Genomic DNA, 16,933 nt, shown 5'->3' with positions numbered 1-16,933 from the left:
CCTGCAGCGTGATGCTGGCCAGACAGAAGGAACTGGGCAGAGCCTGGAGGTGGGGACAGGGTGGACAGACACAGGGTCAGCAAGGCCCGAGCTGGGAGCACAGTGGTGTGATGTGAGGTCAGGGTGAGGCAATGTGGGACCTGGGTGGAAGGAACCGGGATGGGGGGGAATGTGGGAAGCCCTGGAAGATTTAGGCAGCGGGGGAGGGACTGCCGGCTTTGAGAGGGAACTGGGGACAGCATGGAGGGAGGGACGGAGAGAGGGACCTACTACCAGAATACAAGGGTGAACGAGGCAGCAGATTGCTTAGGTATTATTTCAGTGTTTATGATCACAATTTTAATATTTCAAAGGAAGTAACCCAATCGGAAAGCTTGACCTCCGCGCACATGACCAGATGCTTTCCAGGCCGGCCACTCTACCGGTGCCCTATCAGAGGCCTGGGGAGCAGATCACCCCAAACTGCTCCTTTCCCCCAATCGCTTCTGATTTTCCTCACATTCCTTATTACACCTGGGTTGATGATGATCACAGGAGTGTGTTCTCCTCGTGACATGCAGAGGTAGCCAAGCTGACTTTCCCCTTTTAATCACCCTCCGCGGCCATGAAGAATTCCCACACATGGAAAGACTCATCGTCTAAATAGCATGAAATAAACAAAACCTAAACCCTGTCTAGATTAAGGCTAAAAAGCTAGTCCAGCAAACAATCCTATAAAATCAGAATTAGAATGGAATCTATTTTCTTGCCTCGTATTGCCATTTAACTTATTATATGTATTTGTGGACTCAAAAACAAAATACTTTTCCTCCTAAAGTTATGCATGTTATTACTGCCTCTTTCAGATCATATTAACTGTCCATTCCTTTCCTTCTTTAGCTGTGTGATTTTTTTTTTTAATTCTTACCTGAGAATATTTTTCTATTTATCTTCAGATAGACTGGGAGGGAGAGAGAGGGAGAGAAAGGGAAACAGAGAGAAACATCAATGTGAGAGGGACACATCGACTGGTTGCCTCCTGCACAACCCCGACCAGGGCCAGGGACAAACTGCAACTGAGGTACATGCCCTTGGCCAGAATCGAACCTGAGACTCATTGGTCTGCAGGCCGACGCTCTACCACTGAGCCATTCCGGCCAGGGTTGTGTGAATTACTTCATAATTGTTTCTCTACATAAAATTTAACATCATTCACAACATAGAATATTGAGGCATTTTGTTCTCACTACAGTAAATCCTGCCTGCGTTTACACCTCAACCCACTGCACACTTCACTGAGTAAGACACAAAAGGAAACTCACTCATTTATATCTGGAAGCTTCCCTTGAAAGTGACCTGCCTACCAGGGCTGGCCTTGCATTGCTTGATTGTGTGGCCCAGTCCATGGCCACACGTGAACTCGGGGAGGCCACATCTGGTGCAGCAGTGGACAAAGGCTGAAAAGGAAGCCAGAACTGAGGGCGGATTCTGTCTGCTTGGGGCGCCACATGGTCAGGACAGTTGCTTATGTGCTCTGGACAGTCACGACTCCAGTGTCACTGGAGAATCCTTGCAGCCACACCCTGATGACTTGGTCCCAGGCCCAGCAACCCCATCTCCCAGCTGCCCCAGCCCTGGTGAGGGACACGCCCAGGGGCATTTATTTTGGCCAGTAACTGCTCTGGGCCTCAACCCCCGAGTTTCTTTTGGGGGTTTGGACCTGCTTGCAATAACCAAGTGAGACCCCAGGACTTGTTACTTTAGGGGATACTGTTACAATTCCTGTCCCCTTTTCTCTGGGCCTCCCTCTTCTCCCTGCCTGTCTGATCCTGCCCTCACCTTGGGAGACAGGGTGTCTCTTTGGGGGTGGTGGGCAGTGCAGGTGACGGAGTGGTGGCACGGTTTCTTTGGAGAGGGATCCCGGACCCCATGGGGGCTGCTCACCCCTGCAGGAATGTAGGGTGGCCTCAGGGGCTATGGCATGGGGGGCAGGAGAAGACCTGGGATGACAATGATGAAGTGGCTTCCTCCTGCTCTTGGGACTCAAACCAAGTGGGGTAGGTTCAGTTGCCATTCACTGCGTGACCACAGGCCAAGGCCTTCTGTCCTCGGCCCCCTCCTCCGAGAAAGGGCGTCTGCAGGGTCCTTGAGATGGTATTTTACTCTGGGTGTGTGTTCCCTCAGACTTCCTTTTCTTTATCCTCACCCAAGGACATTTTTGCATTTATCTTCAGATAGAGCGGGAGGAAGAGAGGGAGGAAGAGAGAGAGAGACACATCGAGGTGAGAGAGACACATCGGCTGGTTGCCACCCACATGACCCCAACCGGAGCCGGGGACAAACTGCAACCGAGGTTTGTGCCCTTAGCGGGAACCGAACCTGGGACTCTGGTCCCCAGGCTGACGCGCTAACCACTGAGAAACCGGCCAGGGCCCCTCAGACTTTTTACTTGGAAAAATGTCCAGTGTATAGAGAAGTTGCGAGAATAGTCCAGTGAGCTCTCAGATTGGCCAGTTGTTGACATGTGCCCCCCCCCTTCCTCTCTATTGATCTGTTTGCTTTTGCTGAACCACGGACAGTTGGTTGCTGTGAGTGACCCTTCGCCTCTAAACGCTTCACCATGCAGCTCCTGAGACCAAGGCTGTTCTCCTACGCATCATGGCGCAGGACAAGGTTCTGGAAACGCAACGCGACGGTACTATCTTCTAGTCAGGCTCCAGTCCCAGGCAAGCGTGGCATTTATTTGGCAGGTCCCTTTAGACGCCTTTAATCTGGACACTTGGATCGGAGGCCAGGTGATGAGTCTCCCGGCTGGGGGTGCTTGCCTGGTTTCCCCACTAGAAAGGGAACTTCTCCTTTGATACCGTGTGAAACTGTCGTCCGATGGTTTTAGCACTTATTGATGATCTTTGCCTGAATCGGCTTTCACTGAGGTGGTTTAACAGGTTTACAGGATGCTTTGGGGAAACAAAACACCTTTGTCCTAGTTTCTCAAGGTCCTTCAGTGAGCCAGAGAACAGAGCTGCCCCCAGGCCTGGTTGCCTGCTGGGCGTGTCCTGTGTTTCATCCTCAGGGAGGCTGGGCGGTGGGCAGAGAAACCCCAGTTTCATTATACAGTGGGGGAGACTGAGGCCTGGAGGGGACAGATGCGGGCAGTATGGAGCAGCTCCTCAGGAGTCTCTGGGCTCTGGCCCCTTCCATGGACTGGAAAGGAGACTTTCGGGCCGAATAGAGGACGTTTCTGGGTCCAGGTTGGTGTTGTCTGACCCCCAGCAGTCCCCCTGGTCCCAGGTATCTGTGCAGGACCTAAATGAGCAGATTTAGCAAGTAAATATTCGAGATTCCTGGTAGGTCCCGGTTGAATCTAGATAGAGTACAGATTGCACACTGCTGGCCAAAGGAGGCCTCCAGCCCATGGAAGAATCGGTCCTGGGTTTTGGATTCATTTCAGTCCATTGCCAAGTTAGGACTTCTGAGACTCGTACCAGCTCCCAGCTGGGGGCCCTGCAGGTACTGGATGTGCAACCTCTGGTGGAGCTGATTCTTTGAGATCCTTCCAAGGCGCCCATTCCCTGCACCGGATCTAATTCTCATGTGCTCTGTTCCCTGGGGGCGGGTGACTGGGGTTCTAGGCTTGGCTCTGCCCCACCCAGCTGCCTGATCTTGGCCGGCCACCATTCATTTGCAGACCAAATCTGTAAATGGGTGGTTACACCCATTTCAGAAAGCTGCGTTGAGGATTAACTGGAGTACCAGCTATAACCCTGCTTATAAAGCCAGGTCTGTGGACAGGTGGAAATTAGACCTCGAAGCGCCAGAGTGTCTACGGTGAGGAATCAGAGGTGAATGTTCTCGGCGCCCAGAGACACACACAAGCACCAGCTGAAAACAGTGGAGGAACCCCAGGTCCAGGCTCTTCATGCCCCAGGGAAATCAAGGGAAACCTCACAAAGGAGGTGACATTTGAACAACTCATTCACTCTTCTATCTTTACTGAGCACCTACTATGTTCCAGGCGCCATTCTGGGTGCTGGGTTATAGCAGTGAGCAAGAGAGACAAAAATGTCTTCTAGCCCAGCTGCTGTGGCTCAGTGGTTGAGCATTGACCCATGCACCGGGAAGGAGGTCACCGGTTTGATTCCCGGTCAGGGCACATGCCCAGGTTGTAGGCCGGATCCCCAGTGGGGGGCATGCAGGAGGCGGCCAGTCGATGTTCTCTCTCATTGATGTTTCTGTCTCTCTCTCCCTCTCCCCTTCTCTTTCTCTAAAATCAATAAAGAGAAAAAAATAGACACGGAAAGTCAGGCAGAGAAGGAAAGGCAGAACAGGGCCAGGGGGTGCAGGCAGTAATAGGAGTGGCTATTTTATATAGGGGCCAGGGAGGCCTTCCTGAGGTGACAACACTGCCGCAGAGACCTGAAGGAAGTCCATGAACAAGCCCTGTGGATAACCACAGAAGAGCATGCCAGCAGTCAGAACAGCAAGTGCAAAGGCCCTGAGGCAAGTGTGTTTCTTTAAGGAGCAGCCATGATGCTGGTTTGTTTCATTACCGTGAGGCTAGCTTTGATCACCTGGCTCAGCTGCCTGCCTGGCTTCTCCCTGTAAACATCCTTGCCCTCTCTGCGTTTCATGTTATCCATGGGATGGTCCTTTGAACTCTAATTACATGAGCTGGTGTAATCCTCACAGCAACCCTGTGGCAGTTTTAAAACATGTCTGTAAATCCTTTGACATTCTACCCATTGAGAAATGGGGATGTGGCCCCACCCCTTGAATCTGGCCTCTGTGACTTCTTGACCAATAGAATGTGGCAGAAGTGACACTCTGCCATTTTTAGCCTAGGCCAAAAGAAAGTGGTGGCTTCCACTTCCTGTCTCGTTTGATGCTTGCTCTTCAGACCCCACCACGATGCTGTGAGGAAGCTGGAGCAGCCCACAGGGGGGCCATGTGCAGAGGAACCTAGGTCAGCCCGGCCGGTGCGGCTCAGTGGTTGAGCATCGACCCATGCACCATGAGGTCACCGGTTCAATTCCCGGTCAGGACACATGCCCAGGTTGTGGGCCCCATCCTCAGTGAGGGGCATGCAGGAAGCGGCCAATCGATTTTCTTTCTCATCAATGTTTCTATCTCTCTCTCCCTCTGCTATCCTCTCTCTCTTTCAAAAAAAAATCAATAAAAAAAAAAAAATTAAAAGGAACCTAGGCCCCCACCCTCAGCTCAGCTGAGCTCCTAGCCAACAGCCAGCACCAACTGTGCCAACCATGTGAGTACATCATCTCCAGCCCCAGCTGAGCGACACCCTGTGGACCAGAGATGCGCCACCCCACACAAGCCCTGCTCAAAAATCACTCTCATGAGCAAATTAAAAATTGTTCTCATTTTATACTGCTAAGTTTTTGAGTGGTTGGTTACATAATAACAGTTAGCTGGGAAAAATCTCATGAAGAAAGTCTCCCCATTTTATAGATGAGACACTGAGGCACAGGGGTTGCAAGGGTTCATTCAAGGTCTCACAGCCTGTTAGTGGGGAACTGGCATTGGAAATCAACCTCTTAATGTTGTATTTTGATGAATAGAAGTTCTTGCTTTTAATGAAGTATAATTTATCAGTCTTTTAGTCATGATTAATATGTTTTGTACAGACAAACTGTTTTGAATTTTTTATTTTGGAATCCTCACCGGGGGATATTTTTGTATTTATCTTCACATAGAGTGGGAGGGAGGCAGGGAGAGAGAGAGAGACAAACATCAGTGTGAAAGGGACACATCGACTGGCCAACTCCCGCATGACCCGGACCAGGGCGGGACGAACTGCAACCGAGGTACGTGCCCTTGACCAGACCCGAACCTGGGACTCATCGGTACAAGGGTCGACCAAACCTTGATCTAACCGCTGAGCCAAACCGGCCAGGGCTGTTCTGAGACTTTTTTTTACATACAACTACATAATCTCCTCTGACATTCAGCACACAGTGGTCCCGATCTTCCAGCACATGGAGCACTGTCATTTATTTGACCAAGTTCTAGTGAGAGATCATTAGTTTTTTCCTAATTTTTCACCATTTTGGACAAAACTGTGTGGGGGTGTTACCCTTGCAGGAACATCTTTGCATTGTTCTTGTTATTTCCAAAAGATAAATGCTTAAACCTGAAATTTCTTGGGCAAAGAGGAAGAGAGAGAGAGAAACATCGACATGAAGGGGACACATTGAGTGGTTGCCACTCACACGACCCAACCAGGGCCGGGGACAAACTGCAACCAAGGTACATGCCCTTAGCGGGAACCGAACCCAGGTCTCTCTGGACCGCAGGCCGACGCTTTAACCGCTGAGCCAAACCGGCCAGGGCAGAGGGAACAAAGTTAAAGATTCCTGGTAAGGCAGCCAAGCTGCCAATGGGCACACTGTGTGAGCAGACGTTTTCTAAGGCTGTCCTAACAAACTACGACAAACTGACTGGCTGCAACGAGCAGACATTTATTCTCTCACAAGTCCAGAGGCCAGAAGTCTGAAGTCAAGGTCGGTTCTCCGGAGGCCCCGACGGAGACCGCTTCTGAGGCCTGTCTCCTCGCTCCCGGGGGCTGCCAGCCATCCTCGGCGTTTCTCGGCTGGTGGCTGCACACTGACCATCCCTGCCCCACCTTCTCTCTGTCTGTGTCCGCTCCTCTTCCGTTAGGACACCAGCCATTGGATGTAGGGCCCACCCTCAAACCTGGATGATTGAATCTTGAAATTTTTATTTATTTTTTTATTTATTGACATTAGAGAGAGAGAGAAAGGAAGAGGGAGAGAGAGAGAGAGAAACATCAATAAGAGAGAACACCGATTGGCCGCCTCCTGCATGCCCCCCACTGGGGATCGGGCCCACAACCTGGGCGTGTGCCCTGACTGGGAATCGAACTGGCGACCTCTTGGTGCAGGGGTCGATGCTCAACCACTGAGCCACACTGACTGAGCTAATCTTGAAATTTTAAATAATTATTTCTGCAAAGACCTATTTCCCAATCAGGTCACGCAGCCTGAGGTTCCAGGTGGAGGGCACTGTTATTGTTGGTAGACAGGATGTTGCCAGCTTGAGCCCAAGCTGTGGGCACCCCTGGGGCTCAGGCAGAGCTGGGCCGGTCTGGGCAGCCAGCCTGGCTGGCAGCTGTTGGTGTGAGGGACTGAGCAGCCCCCTGGGAGGGGAGCTGGCCTCGGGGGCAGGACCTGGGCACCTGGGTATGACAATTTTGCACTTTTCGAGTACTTTCCAACACTGTTCCAGGTGCCATGTGTGGTGAGCCGGACCCCAAAACAACGTTAGCCACCGAGGGAAGAGGCGTCCTGAGTCTATCGCACAGTGTTCGTCACTGGCATTGGTCTCTGAGCCACCCCGGGCCTGGGCTGCTTGCCATGGAAGGCCGGGCTTATGAGCTCTGCCATCTGCAGTGACCCGTGTGAAAACGCAGCCTGGCCCCAGCAGGTGTGGCTCAGTGGTTGGAGTGTCAGCCTGGGCACCAAAGAGTCATGGGTTCGATCCCAGTCAAGGGCACGTACCTGGGTTGCAGGCTCAATCCCCGGCCCTGGTCAGGGCATGTGCAGGAGGCAACCAATCCATATGTCTCTCTCATATCACCTCGATGTTTCTCTCTCTCTTTCTTTCTCCTTCCTTCCCTCTCTCTCTAAAAATCAATGGGAAAAAACAAACAAAACAGAACACAGAGCCTGAGCAGGCCAGTGCGGGCAGGGCTGCCGGTCATCACTAAGGAAAGTCAGTGGGCGCCAAGGGTCCCAGGAGGTGTAGGATCCAGAATGCTCCCGGTTGATGAGCTGGTGTGATCGAGGGCGCCCTGTGTGCCAGGTGCTGTTATAGTTCAGTGCCCACAGTAAGCCAACGTGGGTTATAGCTGGGGAGCCGGAGGCACTGAGCTATTCAGTGACAAGCCCACGGGACATAGCCAGTGAGTGCTGAAGGGCCCCAGGAGGGGGACAGCACCCTGGTGACTTCGGGGGAGTTAAGCGAGCTGGCTGCTACCGGTGGGGGTCACCACAGGTCCTAGAGCTGGAAAAGGCTCCATTCCTGACCTGCTGTGTGACCTTGGGCAAGGAGAGCGTGGAAAGGTGCTCTGAGAACCTCAAAACGCTGTGCCATTTTTTGCAAATGAAGTTGGAAGAGAGCCACTCTAGACTACAGCACTGTGCCAGGTGCTTGCCCGTGTGGAGAGAGAGGATCGGAGATGTCCACCTGGGACAGTCCCCCTGTATTTCCCCTTCCTTTCCTTGTGCTCCTGACCCCAGGAATGACCTAGGCGGAGCAGAAAACCCCAGCCTGTCCGGAGTGGGGAGAGGCTGCCCAGCATGGACAGAGCTCCCCGAGGACACACACAGGAGAAGGGCCCCCAGCCCTGAGCAGGGAGGTGGACCCAGGGCTGGACAAGTGGAGAGAGGCTAAGGGAGGTTTGTAGATTCTGGAATCAAGGGGCCCGCCCCCAGCAGTGACGAAAGGTGCCAGTTACCAGACAGAGGACCTGGCTCCGAGCAGGTCTGCCTAGGGCCAGTCACTGGTGTGTGGGTTCTTGACATCGTGCAGGAAAGATTTCACAATACAAGGTGATTTTGAGAGTATATGCATTAAAGCTGGGCACAGTGAAACAGGAAGGGCTTAGCATAGACGAAGCCACAGGAGAGCCCGGGGGGCTGCTTTGGCTCACTGAGAAGTCAGAGAACAGGGGCCTTGGGGACAGGTCCAGGGAGTTAGCCTGGGATGCGCTGCCACTGCCCATTGCTCCCCTGGTTGCAAATCTAGTGGGGACCCTCAGAGTTTGAGAGATACCTGCCTGTGGGGGAAGAGAGGGCTGGGAAAGGCGTGGGTGTGCCAGCCAGGGGGAGAGTGCCAGTTGGGTCCTTTGTCTTGAGGGTTTTTCTCTCTCTTGCTGGGGGTGGGGAGGTTTGGAGGAATGGAGACTCTTAGGGGAGGTCTCAGGAGAAGGCTCAATAGAATATTCATTAGTTTCCAGGTGTGTTTTTTCAGGGTCTTGGTCTCTGCTGATAGGCTGACACCAGGGCAGGGATCTTTGCTCATTGCAACTGGTCCTGGCATAACCCACCTGGTTTTGCTGCTTTTCTGGGCCTGGGACCTGAAATACACTTGAGGCCAAGATGTTATCTCTAGGCAGTTGACCTTCTGCATCTGACTGTAAGTTGCTCTACCAGTGTGTTCAGCTATCTCAGTTTCCCCATTCTACCTGCCGAGAGATTTTCCTCTTCTTACTATTCTGCCTCACCCCGTCTGGGAGCTGCCCCATGCTGGGATAAGAGAGAGAGAGAGAGAGAGAGAGAGAGAGAGAGAGAGAGAGAGAGATTTGTTGTTCCACTTATTTATACACTCATTGGTTGAATCTTGTACGTGCCCTGACCGAGGATTGAACCTGCAACCTTGGTGTAGCAGGATGATGCTCTAACCATCTGAGTACCCGGCCAGGGCTCTAACCAATTCTCTCTTCCTCTCTCTCTTTGCTCCATCTTTGGCCATTGGCAGCTCTTTCCCTTGACCCGTGGCCCTTTACAAGGACATGGGTCTCGGCACCTCCCTAGTTGCTGGTTTCCGGCACTACACGGTGCTCCAGGCTCATTTTGCATGTTTCCTGCCCCAGTCCTAGAATCACCATTTCTCTAAGGAGTCCACAGATACTTTATTTATCCATTCATCCCCCGTTCATGGATATTGGGGCTGTCTCCACTTTTTGGCTATTATGAATCATGCTGCCATGAACATCTGTGTACAGATCTTTGCGTGCATGTGTTTGCATTGCTCTGGGAGGTGTACCTAGAAGTGGAATCGCTGGGTCATACAGTAATTCAATGTTTACCTTACTGAAGAATCGCCAAACCATTTCCACAGCGGCTGCACCATCTTCCACCCCGCGCCAGAGCACGAGGGTTCTGCCCATCCTCGCCGGCACCTGTCAGTCCGTCTCCGATCCACCCCGGGGCTGTGAGGCGCTCTCGCTGTGGTTGATGTGCATTTCCCTGATGATCAGTGATGTTGACCCTTTTCCTGAGCTTGTGGGCTGTCTATGTACGTTCTTTGGAGAAATGTCTCTTCAGACCCCATGCCTACTGGTAACTGGGTTGTTTGTCTTGATTAGTATTTTTTGGTGCCCCCTTCAATCTGGGGCCTGAGATGGCCTCTCACTTCACCCACTGCCAACCTTAATCTGAAAGAAGAGAATGGGATGCCACGAGCCCTTGTGGGGGCATCTCCTCAGTTCCAAGAGGTTTTGGTGACTAGGTGTGGGATGACAAGGATGAGGGGCCCTAACTCTGGGTGGGTGGGTGTTCAGGTGGGAGGAGGGGAGGGCACGTTGCCACCCGTGACACTGGCATTGCATGGTGCACAGAGGCAGCACCTCCTCCCCCGGCACCCCCACCTCCGTGCCACGTGGTATCAGCAGTGCCACGTCCAAGCGAGTGGCCTCCAGGGTGTTGGTCCCCGAACCAGGTTGTGCCTGTGGAATCCTTGCTGTCACAACCCCTAATGTCACTGTCGTGCGAACGGCTGCAGCTGGAGGGCAAACAGAAAAGCCACAGGGGTTTCTGTGGAAATAAACTCGGTTCCCCGGGGAAGCCTGACACAGGCAAGTCGCTCTGAAAACATCTGCAGATCAGGTGAGCGAGGTGACTGCGGCACATGGTGAGGAAGCGTCTAGAAGAGCTCGGATAGCTTCTCCAGCCTCGGAAGGTCCAGCTCCGCTCTGGGAGCCGAGCCCAGAGTCACAGATGTGCGGGTGAGAGGTGGGTGGGCTCGGCGGGAGGCACCGCCCCGCATCCAGGCAGCAGCCCAGGCTCCAGAAAGGTCTGGGGTCCTCATCTGCAGACTCTGAGGGGACGTCACAAGTTGAGCACGCTGCTGGAGGCACACCACACGTGCAGTCGTAGATCACGGCCCTCTAAGTCAATGAACTTCAATACCTGACCGTCCGCGGTCCCACGTGTGGAGGACAGAAGAGCTCGGTAAGGCTTCTGGTGCCCCAGCTGCCGCGTGGGAGATGAGAAGAGAGACCGAGCATCAGGGAGGACAGGGAAGTGCGGGGACGCGGGTTTCCATCTCATCTACCACCTCCCTGGGGCCACACACACAGCCCATTCCCCGGAGGCCCTGCCGGCAGCTCAGAGGGGGGGAGTTGCCCCTGGCTGGTTGTCGGGCTTGCCGTGGGGGCTCTTTCCATGCGCCCGTCTGCAGCCCCAGTGAGGAGCCTCCTGGGAACAAGAAAGGCATCCAGAGAGCCCTGCGTGGGTCCCCGAGGAGGTGGCCCCAGGATTCAGGTCCTCGATACAGCTGGGAGTTGGGCAAAGGAAAGAACACAGGTTTCCCCATCAGATGGACCCGGGTTCAAGGCCCAGCCCCTCTAGCCACTGGCTGTGTGATCTCAGCTGGAGTCTGTTTCGGTCTGTAGTGTGGGCCTGAAGTACCTGCGTGGGTCTGCCCCCCCCCTCCCCAGAAGGGCTGCTTTGCAGGGCGAGAGGCGGTGCCTGGAGACCAAACTGCTGCTCAGGCCCTGACACCGGAGGGCTCTGCCATCCCAGCCCCCAGGGCCCAGCTGCCAGCCGAGGGGCTCCCGGCCCTGGGTGAAGGGGCTCAGGTATAGCATGGGTGGGGGTGACAGACCCCCCCCCAGGTCAAGGGTCCTTCTCTGTCACGGTCACTTCCTCTCTCAGGGCCTCAGTTTCCTCATCTGTGCAAGGGGGACAATACCCCAGCTCGGGCAGCTGCGGGTCGTTGCGAGGGTCAGAGGAGCACTTTCTCCGTTTCCCCAACTTCCGTCATCCCAGGGCACGCGACAGGTTTTCTCCGTCTGAGCCCCATTCTGTTCCGTCCTTAAATCCATTCACTTTTTCCCTTAAAAAACAAACTTTATGTCATTGCGCAGGCAGAGAACAAGTATCACTTGCCAGAAAGAGAAAATAACCACAAAGGTAAACACAATGAAAATAATGCGATTCAATTCTAATTGGTGTGTCCCCGGCCGGAGGCCTGAGCGGGCCTGCTGCCCTCTGGGCCAAATGCGTGCTCAGCCGGGCTGGGGGTTTCGGAGGCGGCCAGGTGTCCTAGCGCTGAACTGAGGCTCTCTCCTCGACCTAATCAGAGTCTGGAAAGAGACGCGAAGAAACAGGAACTTTCTCCAGCCCCAAAGACCCCAGCCCCAGTGGGACGCTTGCTTGGTGACCCCGGAAGTGCCTTGCACACAGTGGCGTTGGGCTCAGCAGCTCACCTGGGCAGGTCACCCCACTGGTACGTCCACCTGTGTGAATTGGGACCTGGCCACCTGGGATCTTGGTCAGTTTCTTGAAGTCCAGTTAGCAGAAAGCCAAGTCCCACAGCGCACTCCTGCTGGGAATGCCAGGGGCCAAGGACCCAGCCACAACACCCTCAGTGAGGCCCTGTCTCATCGAGACACATCCTCTACCCACAGAGGCCTGGTGCTGTTTGTCACTCGTCACTCGGCACACTGCATGGAGGCCTCTGTGGGGGGGCCTGCCTTCCAGGAGCTGAAGGTCTGGGGGCCCAGGCCCAGAAACAGGTGGTTACAGAGAGAAAGATGGGGAAGCACGGAGGAGGAGGGAAAGCTGAAGGTCCGCTATGAGCCTGTGAGCAGCCCCATGACGTCACGGCCACTCTCTGGCTTTAAAGCGAAGGGGGAGAAGGACAAGGAGGAGTTCTGGAGATGGAAGGGGTGAGGGGGCATGGCTGTGGGCTGGCTGGCCAGGTGAGAGGCTGCCGGACCACCCAGGTCCTGATCTAGGCCAGATGTGTAGCCTTGAGCAACTCAGGCATGGCATCCCACACTCAGGCCTAAGAGGGGGACAAAAGTGGCAGCTGGGGTGTGCCGGGACTCTGGGTGAGGTGCAGGTGAGCAGCATGGAGAAGGAACCCGAGGCCCCGAGGAGAGACACCCTAGGCCAGCCACGTCGGAGATCTCTGTGCAAAGCTCGAGTCTAAACATTGTTATCCAGCGCCCCCAGGTGGATAATTTGAGAATGGGCGAAAACACTGAGAAAAGAAAGGAATCTGATGTTGCCTTTACTTTCCAGATAGGCATGAAGTTGCCATGCGGAGCAGCATGGGGCCATCCCACCTGAATTTGGCCTCCCCCACTCACCTGCTCTGGGACCTCAAGCAGGTAAACTCAAAATTTCAGTTTTGTTACGTGTAAAATGGGGCCCAGTCCCAGGAGGCCCTCAGCTAATTGGAGGTCTCCCCCATACCCCACAGTTTGTTTTCACTGGCCTGGCCAACTGGTGACAAGATGCCAAAGCCACACGGTGACCTTTCAGGTCTCAGAACATCTATAGAAGGCTGAAATACTGAACTGGGCTATTTCAAAAATCAAACTCCGTTCTGATTAGTTATTCCTGCACGTAAATACCTGAGCAGTTTTCTAAAAAGACCTGGGACTGACACCCAGAGGAACCATAAAGATAAGGGGTAAATGATGGCCTTGGGAAACTTAGAGGGACCATAAAAAGAAGGAGATTAATGATTGCCCTAACCCCTGCAACCACCCCCCTCCCCCTTCTCCTCTGGAGCAGTCTGTATCAGCCCTGGCACCAATTAAGCAGAGCCAGGAGGAATGTAGGGTTTTTTTTCTTTGAATGTAGCTTATTCTGTTTTTTTTTTTTTAATGTAGTTTTTTTGGGTTTTTTTTGGCTCCTATATAAGCAAAGAACAAAGGAAGCTAGGGCTGTTGATTTAGGGAGAGCCCCCTTTCAGCCCGCCGGTATAATAAAGTGCTCCTTTATAATTTGGCTGTAGGTCTCTGGTTATCTCGCTGACAGGTTATAACAATAGTAACATCAAAGGCAGGGGACCCTGGCTCGCTCTGACTGACATCCCTGCCACCCCCCACAACAACCCCAAGTAAGTTATTTTCCCTCCCTCAGCCTCAAGCTCCCCATCTGTAAAATGGGGTAAAGAGATGGCATATAAAACACTCAACATTGAGTAGACCCTGTCTTCTTCAAGGTAGGATTCCTTTGAGGTTTTAATTACAGTAAGTTAATTTGCATGTAATGAGACAATGCATGCAAAAACGTGTGGCCTAGGGCAGAGTCTCAGTGATAAGTGTTGGTCCTGCTGGGGCTGAGACACCTCCAGGTTCAGCTGTTCCAGGTGGGGACCAGGGAGGCAGGGCCTGGAGTCTGTCTCAGACTTGGAAGCAGAGTGGGCCAACTCCTTCCTCGTGTGCCAGCCCGGACCCCCGAGGGCCTTCTACATGGGTCTCTGTCAGCACACAGAGGCATGGGGCCCTGTGAGTTCACACAGCAAAACACGGGCAGGGACCTGGCATGGCCAGGATCACCTTGAATCAAAGCCTGAGGCTCTTCATCTGAGCCAAGATGCCCACTGACCCTCTCTGTGCCCACCTCAAATCCAGCCTGAGAAACCATGCCTCTGCCTGGAGGCATCCACATGCTCCTCCCTCTTTCATCAAGCCTGGTAGAAGGGAAGAAAAATGTCTTTTCTTCTGCTCTCCTAGGTCTCCTGTGGCTCTAAGCTGTGTTCATGGTGGGATGTGGGCGGCTGCTGAGCTGAGCCAGCTTTTCCTATGTGAGAATTGGGGCATGGGAGCCACGGAGGCTATGTGGACTGTGGGCAAGGACTGGGTGAGGCCTCACAGGGGCCCAGGGTTGAGAGATGTTCCAGGAGCTGCAAGGTCACAAGTGTTCAGCGCAGACATCATTGGGGGTAGGGACAAAGAAAGAGACCCTAACTCTGTCACCTGCCCACTCTGCAACCCTGGGCAAGTGACTTGACCTCTTTGAGCCGCATATGCTGCGTTGTAGAGAATCCTATCTTTCACCAAATGTATTGATTGTAGGAGAAACACCAAACGAGTGTCTCAATAGGTGCGAAAGAGGCATTTGATAAAATCCAACATCCATTCCTAATTTTAGAAAGACTTTGTTAAAAGAGGAGTAGATTTTATGCTTCCACATGGTAAAAATATGTAAATATATAAATATGTAACTATGACACCAAAGCCAGCATTATATCCACTGGAGAAATACTAGATGCATTCCCATTAACTTCTGGAACAGGGCAAGTATTTCCTGTCACCACTACAACTTAATGCTGTTTTGGGGGAACTGACCCACACAATTAGACAGGACCCATAAATAAGGATAAGTGTTGGAAATGCAGAGGCAAAATTCAACCATTTTTAGATTACTACCTAGAAAAGCTAAGAGAATCAATTAGAAAAACTATTACAAACTTAAAGAAAATTTTATACCATTAATATTTAAAAATCAAGTGAAACTGGTCTGTATGGTATTATAATAGTGGATACATGTCATTACACATTTGTCCAAACCTGTAGGATGTACAACACAGATACTGAACTCTCATGGACTTTGGGTGACAATAATGGGTCATTGTAGGTTCATCAATTGTAGCCAATCAACCACTGTGGTGGGGATTGTTGATACTGGGGAGGCTGTGTGTGGGGGGGTGGGGGGGCAGGGGGTATATGGGATCTCTCTATACCTTTCTCTCAATTTCTCTGTGAACCTATATTAAAAAAACAATTGCTGACCGAGCTGGTGTGGCTCACTGGTTGAGTGTTGACCTATGCACCAAGAGATCGCTGGTTCAATTCCCAGTCAGGGCACATGCCCAGGTTGTGGGCCAAACCCCCAGTGGGGGGCATGCAGGAGGTAACCAGTCGATGTTCTCTCTCATTGATGTTTTTATCTCTCTCCCTCTCCCTTCCTCTCTCTCTAAAATCAATAAAGAAAAAATATTTTTTCTTATATATATTCTATAGCTATATAGTAATTGATTAAAATATGTCTCTGCCTTGGCCCTGGCCAGTTTGGCTCAGCAGTTGAAGTGTTGGCCTGTGGTCTGGAGAGACCCGGGTTCGGTTCCTGCCAGGGGCGCGTGCCTTGGTTGCAGTTTGTCCCCGGCCCTCGTTGGGTCGTGCGGGTGGCAGCCAGTCGATGTGTCCCTTTCATATCCATGTTTCTCTCTCTCTCTCCCTCCCGCTCTATCTGAAGATGAATGCAAAAGTGTCCTTGGGTGAAGATTAAAAAAAAAATGTCTCTGATGAAAAGACCTCATTCATAATAGCATTTAAGAAAGAGAAGTTGGTGGGGGATGGAGGGGGCATGGAGGGATTTAGCAACAAATGCAAAAAAAAAAAAAAAGAGAGAGAGAGAGAACTCATGGACATGGACAGCAGTGTGGTGATTGTTGGGGGGGCGGAGGTGGAAGAGGGTATGGGGGGATAAATGGTGATGGAAATAAAATAAAATTAGAAAAAAGAAAACGGAAATAAGATGTCAGGAAATACATTTAGCAAGGACTGTGTAAGCTCTGTGTGAAGAGGAGGGCACAACGGAAGGACCTAAATTAAAGGACAGGCTCTATTCTTGGATGAGAAACCCGACACCACTGAAATGTCTGGTTTTCTAAATTCCTTATGCATTTAATAAAATCCAAACAGGATATTGAAAAAATTAATCAAGTGACTCATTTAGAAGAGCGAAGGTGTGAAAATAGCTGGGGAAATTCTGAGAAGGAAGAATAATGAGAAAGGACTGAGTCCATTAAGTTATTGAAAGATGTAATGCTTGTTATTATAATCATCTAAGGTAATTGAGCACTACATATGTTCCAGGCTCTGTTCCAAGGGCTTTATAAAGACTAACCCATTTCCTAGCCGGTGTGGCTCAGTGGTTGAGCATAGACCCATGCATCAAGGGGTTGCCGGTTCGATTCCCGGTCAGGGCACATGCCCAGGTTGTGGGCCAGAACCCCAGTGGGGGGCATGCAGGAGGCAGCCAATCGATGTGATGTTCTCTCTCATTGATGTTTCTCTCTCTCTCTCTCTCTCCCTCTCCCTTCCTTTCTCTCTAAAATCAATAAAGGGGGAAAAAATTTAAAAAAAAAAGACTAGCCCATTGATCTTCAC

Source organism: Molossus molossus, unplaced genomic scaffold (genome assembly GCF_014108415.1).
Source record: "Molossus molossus isolate mMolMol1 unplaced genomic scaffold, mMolMol1.p scaffold_m16_p_10, whole genome shotgun sequence".
Classification (NCBI taxonomy): Eukaryota; Metazoa; Chordata; class Mammalia; order Chiroptera; family Molossidae; genus Molossus; species Molossus molossus.
The sequence above is the reverse complement of the archived record's forward strand: the minus strand, read 5'-3'. Positions refer to the sequence as shown.